The sequence below is a fragment of the Protopterus annectens genome, chromosome 13.part0 (genome assembly GCF_019279795.1).
Source record: "Protopterus annectens isolate FY-2018-M chromosome 13.part0, PAN1.0, whole genome shotgun sequence".
Lineage (NCBI taxonomy): Eukaryota > Metazoa > Chordata > Ceratodontiformes > Protopteridae > Protopterus > Protopterus annectens.
The window spans coordinates 1,049,783,132-1,049,796,582 of record NC_056747.1 but is presented as its reverse complement, the minus strand read 5'-3'; positions in this window follow the sequence as shown (position 1 = coordinate 1,049,796,582).

The window sequence follows — 13,451 nt, the reverse complement described above, 5'->3', positions numbered from 1 at the left end:
CCATTTTGACAATGTGCCCATTAACCTGCATGTGCCATCTGGATGTTGATATTCAGGCTTCGGTACAGTAAGGGTCGATGTTTAGCCTCTTGGAAAACCTGGTTTCAATGATCCTTCACTCAACTAGGTGCATTTCCAGGTATTGATAGTAAACCATCAAGAAGTATAGTGCAGTGTAATGATGATACCATATTTTAACTGCCAAAGGTCACTTAGATTGATCTGCTGTCTATTCACCAAATAATTGTACATAAAATGCATAAAGACTGTGATAATGGGGGGATAAAATGGGGTAATAGACTCTTTTTGCAAGTTGAAGTGACAAGCAGATTGCCGCAGGGCTAAGCATGTGAGCACTGGTTTTAGTATGTTTTTTTTTTATTATTATTCTTGCATACAGGAACAACACCAAATAATTTTGGATTGATAAATGGTAGATGGCTACAATCTAGGGAGTATTATTCCTCCAAATACTTTGCTACTTCAACCCAGGTTTGATAAAACCTAGAACTATGTGATCTTAGGTGAAGATGGGGACATAAACTGACCTGGAAATTGACTCTTTATCCAATAGTAATTGAATCAGTTTGTTTAGTACTAAATACAAATAAATGCAATTTCAGTCCAGAGGAACAGAGGGGTGAGGATCTGCCTAAGGACCACGGAAGATGTGAATGCCCTTTCTAAGAAGGAGGGTGCATGCTGAAAATGTGAATCCCTTGAGCCTTGGCAGAGGTCAGAAGTCAGTAAGATCACTGAACTGGAACATATTGTTGGGCCGAGGAGATCTGGCCACTCTAGGATTCATGGTGGGAATGTCTTCACAGGTTATGAATCACAACTCAACCAGTTTACTCAACAGAGTATCAGCATACAGAGGAAGTGGAATAGTTTAGAAAAGCCTCATCACCAGTTTTGTGATGCTTCTGGCTGCCACCTCCACTGAATGATCTTCTCTCTGACTGCCACACAATGGCTTCAGGCAAGGCTAAATACCAGTATGACTTACATTTCCATTCCCCTTCTCTGCCATCAGATAGCATCCAGAGACAGAAAGGAGCCATGTAAGAGCAGATGAGCAGCTGATGGTCTGCCAGGGCAAGCAACCAAAAACATATATAAATAAATGTAACTTTTTTCTGTAAGCAAGGGATTTGTACCACCTACAACACAGAAGGTCTAATAGTAATGATAGAGTTTGTTATAAAATATCTACAGTTATAGATAAGCATCACACTTTTAACCAACAGCTTGCCAGATTAGTAAGAAAGGTCATCAGTATAATGTATATGATTACTAGTCATTTCATGTAGGTCATTGTTCATCTGGCCACCTCACTGTTCTGGCCATAGAGTACCCCTCACCAGAAGTCTTCTGACAAAACACCAAATGCAGTCTCTGTATTCAAATATTTGGACTTAATATTATGCTCTAGACCCTGTACTACTGTAGCATTTCCCACAGGACATTTCAGGATCCACTGTCATTTGTCTTCTCTAAGTCCATAAAACACATGCATATAATAATGGTGACTCCGATGACCATTGCAGTATCTGTTTAATGGAAGGAATTGATTCACTGTTATATGGAATTCCCATTGCTGTTCCAGACTCTGAAGTGACTGCTGGACAAAGTCTCCATTCCATCACACAAGGGCATGCACAGGAGGCTGAGGAGAGTAATCCTACTGTAAACTGGAACAAAGTAGAGGAACTGTCCTAGCATTGTGCACAACATTGAAAAGGCATATCAACCTTTATACCACCACTAGGCCCTGTGTGTCAGCATTTATGGACAAAACTAATTTAATAGTATGGATTTGCTTAGGTGGGACTGTTTTATGAGTGCATGAGTATTGCAAATGGAGAGGAACAAATGGCAGCATGCTAATTACCAAATGCCACACTGTAGCCTACTTTGGCTGTGAACTATTTTAACAGTTTTGTATTGTCTTGAAGCTCTTAAATTCAAAGCATCTGTAATTTAATTTCCAACTTAACTTACAGTTATTCTGTTTGAATAATTAGAGAACTGTATAGTGTCACAGTATTTTATTTTTTGACAGTCTATGTGTACCTTAGGGGAGTCTTCTAAATCCAAATTTGTTTTCATTGTCATTGCAGCATAACAGCTCCTTACTTCCAGTTCTGAATTTTATGAAGTGGCAAGACCCAACAGATGTTTTTCTTTTTATTGAGCCAAGGCTGCTTCATTAATTTTTACTGCTGTCATTTTCTTTGGTTAACTGATTACCTGTTGTTGCCACTTTACAGCTTGGATGCTGCCTTCTGCTGAATTTAGACTGCAGTTTTTGCTTTCGTTTTTGATTTCAGGTTTGCTTTGAATATCCTGGTCTTAGAGACTTATTTTTTCATCAGTGTTATACTGGATTGTGGCCGTTTTCTTCAGTTCATCAGTTTCATTGCTGTCATGGTTTTTCTTGTAATAGTTACAGTTTCTGTTTTTTTAAGCTTGTTTCTTACATGTTTTATCCAGCTTCTGTACCTTGGATAGTTTTATTATGCGCCACAATTCCATAATTTTGGTTACTACCAACCTGGTGCAAGAGGGCGTCCCTCAGTCCTACATTTCTGGTACTATATGCATGGCTCTTACAGTCCTTCTACATTACTACTTATAATCTTTGGGTACCTGGCTTTATATTTTATCTGACCTTCAGCTAGTTTCTGGACTGGTCCATAGTATCCACTTGAAGATTCTTTTCATGTAACGGTACCCACATATACTAGGGCTCAGAAGATAAGTTTAAATGTCACTTTGTGTGTTCCATCATTGTCCATGTTGTGTTTACTAAACTTTGTAAAGCAATTATTATCAATGACCCCTAGATATTTGTAGGGGTCAAATTTTAGGCGGAGTAACATTATTCCTGGTTGCTTGCTTGCTGTAGTTGTTATACTGAATATGCTATTTAACTAAGGGATGACTGGCTTAAAATTTTATTTGGATTTTATGTGGGTTATATTATTGTTTCTTACAGTCATGATCTCTTCCTACCCCTTACACTGTACCTCCTTTACCACTAGAAACCTCCAGTCAACATCTTTTGTATCTGTCACAGATATCATATACGGAAATGGCATGGAGGTGCAGACGTATTTCAGGATGGGGAGCTTTGGTAGTTTTAACACTTTCATTGCCTCAATTACCAGGTGCCACCCTGGACTGACAAAAAATATTTGGGCAGGGCTTCTCTAATTTACATACCTAGGATTCCAGATACTCATATAGGTTGATTATCAGGGACTTTGGCTCTGCTGACTTTCTTATGAGCCTTTTATTTTAATTCCAGGTCTATCCACAACAACACAGGTATCACTGGTCTGTTCTGCAATGTGATCTGGTATTTAAAACAGAAAGTGACTGAACAAAAATATTAGCCCCCTTGTTGTGCTTTCATTGGCAGCAGATTCTGTTGTGATACTTCACTCTAGGATTTGCAAGATCATGGAAAGTGGTGTGATTTGTTGTTGCTCACCACATTAATTGACTGGATTCAGATCTGGAGCTACCAACTCCATTGATCATAACATGGGTACAGGAGAAAGCTGTGAGTTCTACGTGTGTCCTTCACCCAACAGTATTAAAATGTTCCTTCATGAATTCACAGACATCCTCAGTGATTCAGTGTTGGGTTCACCAACGTGGTTAGTTTTGTGTAACTTCAACATCTAGGCTGATAATGAGTCTCAATCTCTCATTATTACAGTTCTCTGTACTGTATTTTACTTTGCTTGGTTTGTTTCTTGTTTAATCCATGGATTTGGTAATACTGTTTACTTAGATTGTTTCTATCCCTGAAATGTCAGTCTGTTCTCTGCCTCATTTAGTTTTCAGTGACTTTACCCTGGCTACAGCTTCCCAGTTTTGAACTGGTGGAATGGAGGAAGTTACAAGCTGTAACAATTGATCAATTTGCTCCTCCATCAACTAGGTCCTTTTGATATCCATTGTTGGTGTACTAAATGATTTGCTCACAGCTTGTAATAAGTTTAATAATTGTCTCGAGACCTGCTTATACCCATTTTATTTCTCATAAGCCACAGTTCTATACTGAGCTCCATGTTATGATTAGGATGCCACAGAGGCTTGACAGTTAATATAGGCATTCTGCTCTTCTTGACAATAAGCTCGGGCTTCATGTGCATTAGAGTGCTAATCAAGCTTGGAGCTCTCAAAAAAGATGGCATTAATGTGTAGAGATTTCACCTGTATTGAATTAACTGGTAAACAAACCACATAGTATGGAACGCCACAGCTCCACTATTTGCTGGTATTTCAAATTACCAGTACATTACTGTAGTTTTATGGGGACTGCATTGTCTGCAAGTAACATTTCAAATCACTTTTTAAGTTTTTCTGCTTTTTTGTCTAGCATTCCACTACATGTCCACCCTCCTTTCTGAAAGAGCTTCTGGTCCAATATAACTTTCTAATATCTTTTCAGTTCACTTTCCTGGGTTGTTATAAATTACAGCAATGAACATGGAAAGCTCCTAAATGTATGCCTTTTGTCGTCAGGCAATGCACTTTTGCATTATTCTCCAGAGTGGATAATAGAGTCCCCGTAGTTCCAGATCTATCTTTTTGATTTGTCATTGCCAGTACTATTAACCTATACTATTTTTTACAGCAACAGATGTTAGTTTTTGTTTGCAGTTTAGCACATTTGAACTTGAGTTTGAATTGCTGCAGTGTGCTCAGCTAATGAAATGCATTAAATTCCACCAATTGCTTTGTGTGCGCCCGCCTCAGTGGAAGATATGTCCTCTGGATTAAGGACTTCATTAAGGTGTTCCTTCCGTCTTTCAGTGATGTCTCCAGTTAAACCCAAAATTTCTCAACCCTTGCTTAGAACAGCTTGGACAGTAATATCAGGGTAAACTGAATACCACCCTTTATATGAGACATTAAACTGGGGTTCTAGCTGCCTGAGTTGGTAAAACCTCAGCTGAGCATAGGAGATCCCATGGTACTTATCTGAGTCATAAAGTTACTAATTATATCTCCTCCCCCTCAGCATTGCCTATAGTTTCAGAAAAGAAGTCCAAAGTATCAAGATGGGTTAGTCAGCCTCAGTATATCAAATAACATCTCCTTCTTGGCTGATATAGAATTATCATCCATGCACCTGTCATAGATCTTTAACTGTACTGCTCTAAACTGATTGCATATAAAAAGGCATGTTCTGTATCCCAAGTCTCATTAAACCTTGTAGCAATGCTAAAAATCCCAATTGCCACTCTGGAGTATCTGTTTTCTGAAATAAAGTTTGATATTCCATCATCAGAGGCTAACACAATAAATATTATATCATTATTTAATGATTCTAAAGTCAATGAAAATTAATTTGAAAAGGATCCTTTAACTTTGTCAGTATTTCATCTAATGTCATGATGACTGAGCACTTCAGTGTCCATAAGGTAAACGCCTGGGTATTTCAACTTCTGATGGTCATGTAAGACACACACCTACCCTTCATTTCCTCTGAAGGACTAACATTAACTACCATGATGTGGGTTTTAATAAAGCTAATTCTGTATTGTACAAGCTGCCCAAGTTTATTTAACATGCTATAGAGTCTATCCAAGGCCTCTAGGGGTAAATTAAACTAATTAAGACAGCATCCACAGACACTGTCAGTTTTAACTGTTTTTCTTCCCAGCTGTAATCCTGTACTTTGGAGTCTGTCATCAAGATTGTCAATGGCTTGAGGTACACAGCAAATAACAGGTGTGGATAGTGGGGAATCCTACATGTGCCCATCCTCAATTTAAATGTCTCAGAAAGCCAAGCCTAGAGATCTTGACTTTGGCACTAGATCTTTGTATATAAGTTGAATAGGTTCTACAAACTTCTGTATATATATATATATATATATATATATATATATAGAGAGAGAGAGAGAGAGAGAAAGAGAGAGACAGTTTAGTGCTGCTAGCCAGTATGTTTCTAGACTGACGCCACAGTGTCTAGAATAAACCTGCATGCACACATGGAGACCATATAGATCCCTTTTAAAAAGTGTCTATAATGAATTGAGCCCTGCACCCAGGAGCTTAAAGACAGAAACTTTAACCATTGAACACTGCTGTCCACACTGACAAATACCAATGCAACTTTTTGCAAAAAACAGGTGACATAATAACCTTCGTTGTGATGCAGGTAGTGATATGCAAGTAGGTAAGGAAAGAGATCCTTAGAGAGTTCCACAAGTTTGAGGATATTGGGTCTGTGTACAAAGGTTATTAACTAGTATATGACCTCATATTTGTAAAGGAAGCTTACAGGTTGTATGCCCTTATGTGCAGCAGTACTTTCAGGGCTACCAGCAGCAAAATCAGTAAAACAGTCAGAGAAAAAAAAATCCTCAGCCAGACTTGTCCTTGCATGAATCCAGAAGGAGAGTTTGATAAATAATGTAAACATATGAAATTAAACGTCATAATACGTGATTTTTTTTTTGTGGCTACAAAGGGATAGACAGTGAGGATAATAATGAACAGTTTATGTAATTATAATTGCAGACATGAAAATATGTTATTTAAGGACAATGCAATAAATATATTTATGTATAGCTATTTTCAATTTCATCAAGCCATTATTCAGAGAACTCACTTCTTGATGAAATTGATTGATCGACTCCTGACCCTGAGAACAGCTAGAAAATGGAGAGTGGTGAACTTACAAGACCTCATGTTAAAGGCCATTCCTGAGTTTCACTAGATCAAAATTTGAGAACCTGGGGTTTGTTGAACCATGGCGCAATGATCAACAGTTTGATGAAATGATATATGTGCAGCTGTATATACATACATACGTACACACACACACACACACACACACACACACACACACACACACACACACATGTATGTGTGTGTGTGTGTGTGTGTGTGTGTGTGTGTGTGTGCGTGTGTGTGTGTGTGTGTGTGTGTGAGTGTGCATGCACGCATGTGTATAAACTGATTTATATATGCCTGAAGCTTATCTAAAGCAATACAGAATGATTTTTTCATTATAAGACACTGTTTATGGATGCATACAATGTACCTAAAAGCTACACATTGTGAATACATAAATTAATTTATGCATACTGATGATTTATATGCAAATGATTTCCCATTATAAGAGGGGTTTTGCTGATCATGACAAGGAACTCTACCGTGCTGCGGGGCTATGCAAGCAAACATTTATTTAAAAGCAATAAAAGATGCATTTTCCTGTGATAAGAATTTATTTTCTGATTGTATAACCTACAACTTACTCAATATAATTTTTGGCATCAAAGAAATTGTGCAAAGAAATTAGAAATGTGGATATGATTTTAAATTGAATTTTAAACTAATTATTGTTTACACAAGTCCAAAATTCAAACAGCATAATTTCTGGCATAAAGAAAATGTATATAAGGCGATGCCAGCTCATCTACATGCTAAACAAACTAGCTTTTGGAAGGAAAATAACTTCACTTTGATTGTGGGTGCTAAAATGATTTATATATAGTGGCTTTGGCATAAACATAATTCATCAAAGGTAATATCAGCCATTTTGTGTTTTAAACATACTAACTGGTTTTATTACAAAACAATGTTGCAGTGTGATTTCAAGAGCCAGAATGATTTACATACAAACAGAGCCATAAAGAGTATTGACTCAGATGGTTCAGGCACTAGATGGAGCACCTGTTGTAGCTGGTGTGGGAAGGCAGGTGCGCCTATTCTGGAGATGAACAGGAAGAAGAGGTCACAGATTAAAACACATGTCTCTCTCAGGATAGACAGCAGATTTAAAAGTGGGCTGATTTGTATATTCACCCCAACAGGCCATGGGTAGTGGCCCCTGCGGTAATGCAAATTGCATATCTCCCTACCCAGGGAGTGAAATTAAGGGCATGTCATAAAACTCCTGATAACATGAAACTGCTGATACCATAAGCCTCCTGATAGCATAAATCTCATGATACCATCAATCTCCCAATACCATAAACCTCCTGATACTATGATACTCCCAATACTATAAATTTGCTGATATCATGAACCCTTCTGATACCATAAAAGTCCTGATGCCTTAAAACTCCTGATGACTGCCTGTATGACAGCTCCTGCTGTTGACTCTCATTTATGGGAACAACTGGTCAGTGGGAATAAGGGAAGGCTGATGATCAGTGGGTTATAAGGAGAAAATATGATTTATTTACGCAACATTTAGTATATAGATGCATTTTACATAATTAGTGGCTGTATAAGAAGAACACTCAGAATGGCATTTTTGCCTAAAAATAACTTAAGCAGCATGCCTTAGATTTATGCACTTCAGTAACTGTTTTAAGAAGCAGTTTACACAGAGCTGATAAGAGGCATAAAAATTAAGAGAGTGGCCTTTGTCCTGAAATTGTTTTACAGTGGCTTAAATACAAGCAATTAAGCAATTGCTGGCAAGAGAAATTTACATTTTTCAGTGGTAATATAAGCGTACGTACTTTTTGGCATCACAATTATTTGAGGAAAATACATAAGAGAAGACAAAATGGGATGAAAAATTATTTTAACAGGAGGCGATAAATGTAAACAGCTAGGTCAAAAGTAGCATAAAAAGCTACTTATAGAATATGAATAGCATACAGAAGCTGGAAAACAAATACAAAATGGCAGGGTGTGGTTTTCTCCTTTTTCTCTGCTAACTTGGATGACCACACGGCATTTCCTGTTTCAGCTTACACCATTAACCCATTAATTTCCTTTGGGAAGTGATTGCCCTTTAGTCTATTAGCGTCATCTAGCAGTAAGGAAAGGAAATGTTACCTATCTAAAGTTTGGAGAAGGTATTATCCATTAAGGCTATAACACCGCTGCACATGTGTTATATCTCAAGAGAGGGTTCAGAGTGCAATGGAGATCAGTAAGAGTGCATCACTGGCATCCAGACGTGACATAACCCCTCAAGTCAGCCCTGCTCCCCTTGAAGCCAGTAGTCCAGTGGGATCTATGGTCTGCATTGGGAATTCTGGGAATTCTACTACAGGGCTGAGTGTCTGGATATGTACTCCACTCTCCTCCCTCAAAGAAAATTAAGCCTGCCAAGCCAGCTGCATTGATGGAGTAGAGGGATAAAGCACCGACTACATCCCCACTGACCTGGGTTTGATTACTGGTTTGGATACATGACAGAGAAGACTTGACAATTGGGGGTGAGGAGGTCCATATGTGTTCCCTAAGATTATTTCTGGTGGGATGTTGTGCATGGAGAAGTATGGTCCAATCAGGGGGGAGTGGTAAATCTGGCTGAGCTGCTGCAGAGGTGTGGTATTACACTGCATATCTCCATTGCACACCCACCTCTCAAATGAAACCCCATAACTGCAATGAGAGAGAGGGAGGAGAAACAGAGTAAGCAATAAAAAGAAAATACTCCCTGGCAGATAGTAGAACAGACAGACCCCCCCCCCATGATGCCATTATGATCTGCATCAGGCCCAGCCTGTAATGCAAGAAGTCTGAGGGTGCTAGAAGAAGCTGGCAGACCATGTGATGGACATGGAACACTGGAGTAGGGTGCCATAGGATTCATGGGAGCTAAACGTGCTTAGAATAATGAGCATGCAAAGCAACATCACTCTTCTCTTCCCCCACTCCAGCTGTAGCAGGTACCCAATACACTATATGAATTCAGGTCACCTGGGTCCTAGTCAGAGCTTCATCTATCTACACAAATGTAGCTGGTCACAAAACAACAGAGTGTGATGATGGTTTGGGGGTATATGATGTTACTGTAGTAGAATGGCTGAAAGATGTATGCAGTAAAATGTCTGACCCTGACTATACCCAGAATGACCCACATTTGGTTGACCATATAAATGTGGAAGGTCCAGATGGGAGGCGGGCAAGCTGTTACACTGCCTCACCTGTGAACTATAACCATAAAGCTGTGAGCAGAGTGTATCTCTCACCTTACCAGTCTTTTGGATTTAAGCATTCAGAGGCAATGTAGTAATTGTCTCATGTTTACTAACAACCCACTACTCTTAGATTTTTCCAACTCGGTTTACTATCAAAATTTCGAATCGTACTCCGTCGACTGTACTATCTTCGAACACGGAAGTTCGAAAATGGTAATATCGATGACAATCTAGGAATGGGTTTTAACATGGGTCAAGGTAGATGTTCAGTATTATTCCGAACTACAAAATTTCTCCTACCTCGACCCATGTTAAAACCCGTTCCTAGATTGTTTTTTTGACATTGATATTACCGTTTCTGAACTTCTGTGTTCGACGATAGTACAGTCGACGGAGTACGGTTCAAAATTTTGATAGTAAACCTTCCAACTCTATCTATAACTGATGCAGCTGCTTGCTTGGTCTGAAGACATATCTGCCTCTTTCCACCTACTGATATAAAGGGTCCAAATGGAGAGATGATAAAATCATCAAGCAAAGGAGAGTGGTATTGCTGAAACTGAATTCATCCTCAAGTCTTGGTGGGTTCCTTGATGACTTGGACCCTGTTTTAACAACATCTCCAAAGATGACACTGATATATAGACTGTATATATCATGTACAGAAGTAGGTTAAAAAATAAAAAAGATAGCTGGGTGCACAAGACCCAGGATTAAAAAGTGCCCAATCCTGGTAGGCGCACTGGTGCCAGGACTAAAAATAAAATGACAGTGTAAAATCCTGAAGACATTGAAACATTCCTACACCCCTCATTGTAGAAGGAAGTAGTAGTCCACAAAAAGCATAAAAGCTGACAAGTCAAAAAAGAGCCATAAAGATGATAGAGTAGATTACTGAGGATAAGAAATAAATTATATATGGTTACTATTATGCAAGAAGCGCAGAATTTCTGGACAGAAGACATACAAAAAGGCTAAGTGAGAAATTAGAGGAAAGAAAAATACTTGCACAACAAAAACTGTCAAACGCTTCAAATGCAAATGTATGTACATTAATACAACAGATTCATGAAAAACAATATATAGACCAAGAAGCTTCAGCATTTTGGAAAAAGAAGTGACTGAAGATGTGTGAAAATATGAAGAACAAATTCTAGACATTTTTGAAAGGTGTAAAAAAGAAACATGGACATGGGAAAGAAAGAGAGAGCTGACATGGTTCAATATTTATGCATAGGAGAAAGCCAGTTTAATCAATACAAAAAAGCAGCTCCAAAGATATTCAAAGAGAAATACAGGCAAAGGCACTCAGGTATGGAAAATTTCACAATGCAAAACATAAGATCACAAAGAGGGAATGGAGAACAGAAGATTCGTAAAGTAGAAGTTAAACAAATAGAAGCTGAAGTTATGGAATACCTGTGAAATGAAGGATTTTGTGTAGAAAGTTTAGCACAGGTTATGTCACAGCATGTTGGAACAATGAATCCCCCAATTAAGGAGAAACAGGAGGAGTGGGAGACATCTGAAGAAGAAATATGGACGGGAATGAAAAATAGATTTAATATGGTGTAATATTTATGCAAAGGAGAAAGCAAAACTAATCAGTATAAAAAAGCACAAAAGATGTTTGAAGAGAAATTCAGGCAAAGGCATTCAGATTTGAAAAAATTTGCTATACAAAAAATAAGAAAACAAAGGGGGAAAGTATTATTTTATTTTTATTTTATTATATTTGTTAACCGGGAAAGTCTGGCTGGGCTGGGAGCCTGTTTTCTGCTGAGGCCCAGAGATAAAAGCTCAAAAAAACAGTACATTATATTCTTTTGAATATAAATAGCAGTATTCGGTTTACAGTAATGATATGAAATTAAAAATACTCACTATAGTACAAAAACGTAAGTACAGGCTAGTACAAAATATAGTATATACAAATTGCATGTTACACAAGAATAATGTTGCTAGTCTAGAATGTTTGAGATTTTTTTCAGGATGGAAATTATATAAATAGTAATGTAACAATGGTGCCAAAACACCGGTTAGAGAGGAGAGAATTAGAGAGAGAAAATTTAGATAGAAGGAAACATGGAGAAAGCTGTAGCAGTGGGAGTGGGGGGGGGGGTGAGAAGAAGTGGATTTAATCAGGGTGGGATGAGCAGAGCCTGAAAGAGAAAAGAAGATTAGCAATGGAAAAGTTAAAGCAATAGAAACGGAAGTTATGGGTTATTGCAAAGTGAAGGATTTACTGTAGAAAATTTAACCGTGTTAACATCACATTATGATAGAACAAAGATTCCTCACATTAAGGAGAAAACAGTGGAGCAGGAAGCATCTGCTCCATTGCTGTATGAAGATACTTTGGAGCCTTCAGTGGGAAACCAGTGCAAAGGTACAGCTGGAGTTGCACAGCAAGAGAAGGAACAGGAAACTGTGGCAACTCTGATGCATTGAATGTTGGGACTGATAGTCCAGTGAGTTCCCATATGAAAGAGCAATGGATGACACAGGATGAAGCTGAAGAGAATATGTCATAGGAAAATGTTCCGGAACTTTCTAAAGAATGCTCATTTGAAATGTAGAACAAAGAATGTGCCCTTAGTTTAGAAGAAAATGATCTAAGGGAACATTTGGTTGATTTTAATAGAGACAGACATATTAAGACCAATGAAAGAACTAGATTACAGAAAGTCAGTATGACTGAAAATGTTAGAAGTCTAATAAAACAAACAGGAATCAAGACTGGTCATAGAAACTCATTTAATAAGATACAACTGTTTTTGTGTTTTTCTGCTGTATTCTAAAGTATCTGCACTTAAAAGTAGCATTTTGGTCGACTCTGGTCGAATATTACTGTTTTTTTGCTAATTTAATTGCTGAGGCTGCTCACTAAAGTGTGCTAGCCTGTGTTAATCGATTTTACTGTTTGCCTAACTGCATTTCTGTGTTCTTTTCTAAAAAAACAAAAAACAAAAAAAAAATACTCCTTGTTTTCCCGCCTTTGCTCGACTAGTTAAGACCAGTATACAGGCTTTGCTGTATTCTGGGCTGTGTGTAGTTCCTGTGTTGGCCATTGCCTTACTTGGATAGAAGGAAGTTTCTGAGCTCACCAGTGGGAGTGGGGAGCCTGAGCAGCCTATCTGTCCCTGGGGAAGTGATCTCAGCACTTGAGCTGTAATTCATTGGTTGCCTTGGACCATTTCCAGCTCTTTTCAAGTTCCTGTATAAAATCCGCCTCAGAGCGTTTCTTGGCGCTTTTTGCTTTAAGCGCCCTAACAGCGGTTATACAGGTGTAAACTATTCTATACAGGTTTTAACTTTTCTGGCTCCGCCAAGTCTGCTCTTCAATTTTCCTTAGAAGCTCTACTCAGTCTATCTAGCTGTATATTAGCACTTGTTTTGAACTTCTATCCTTAGCAAGCACTCATAATAAAACCAAGCACTCTTACCCTAAAGTAAGCACCACAGGCATCCACTACCCCTGTGAATACCCACTTCCCTTAAAGGCACAACACTCCTTATAATATTCTAGTAT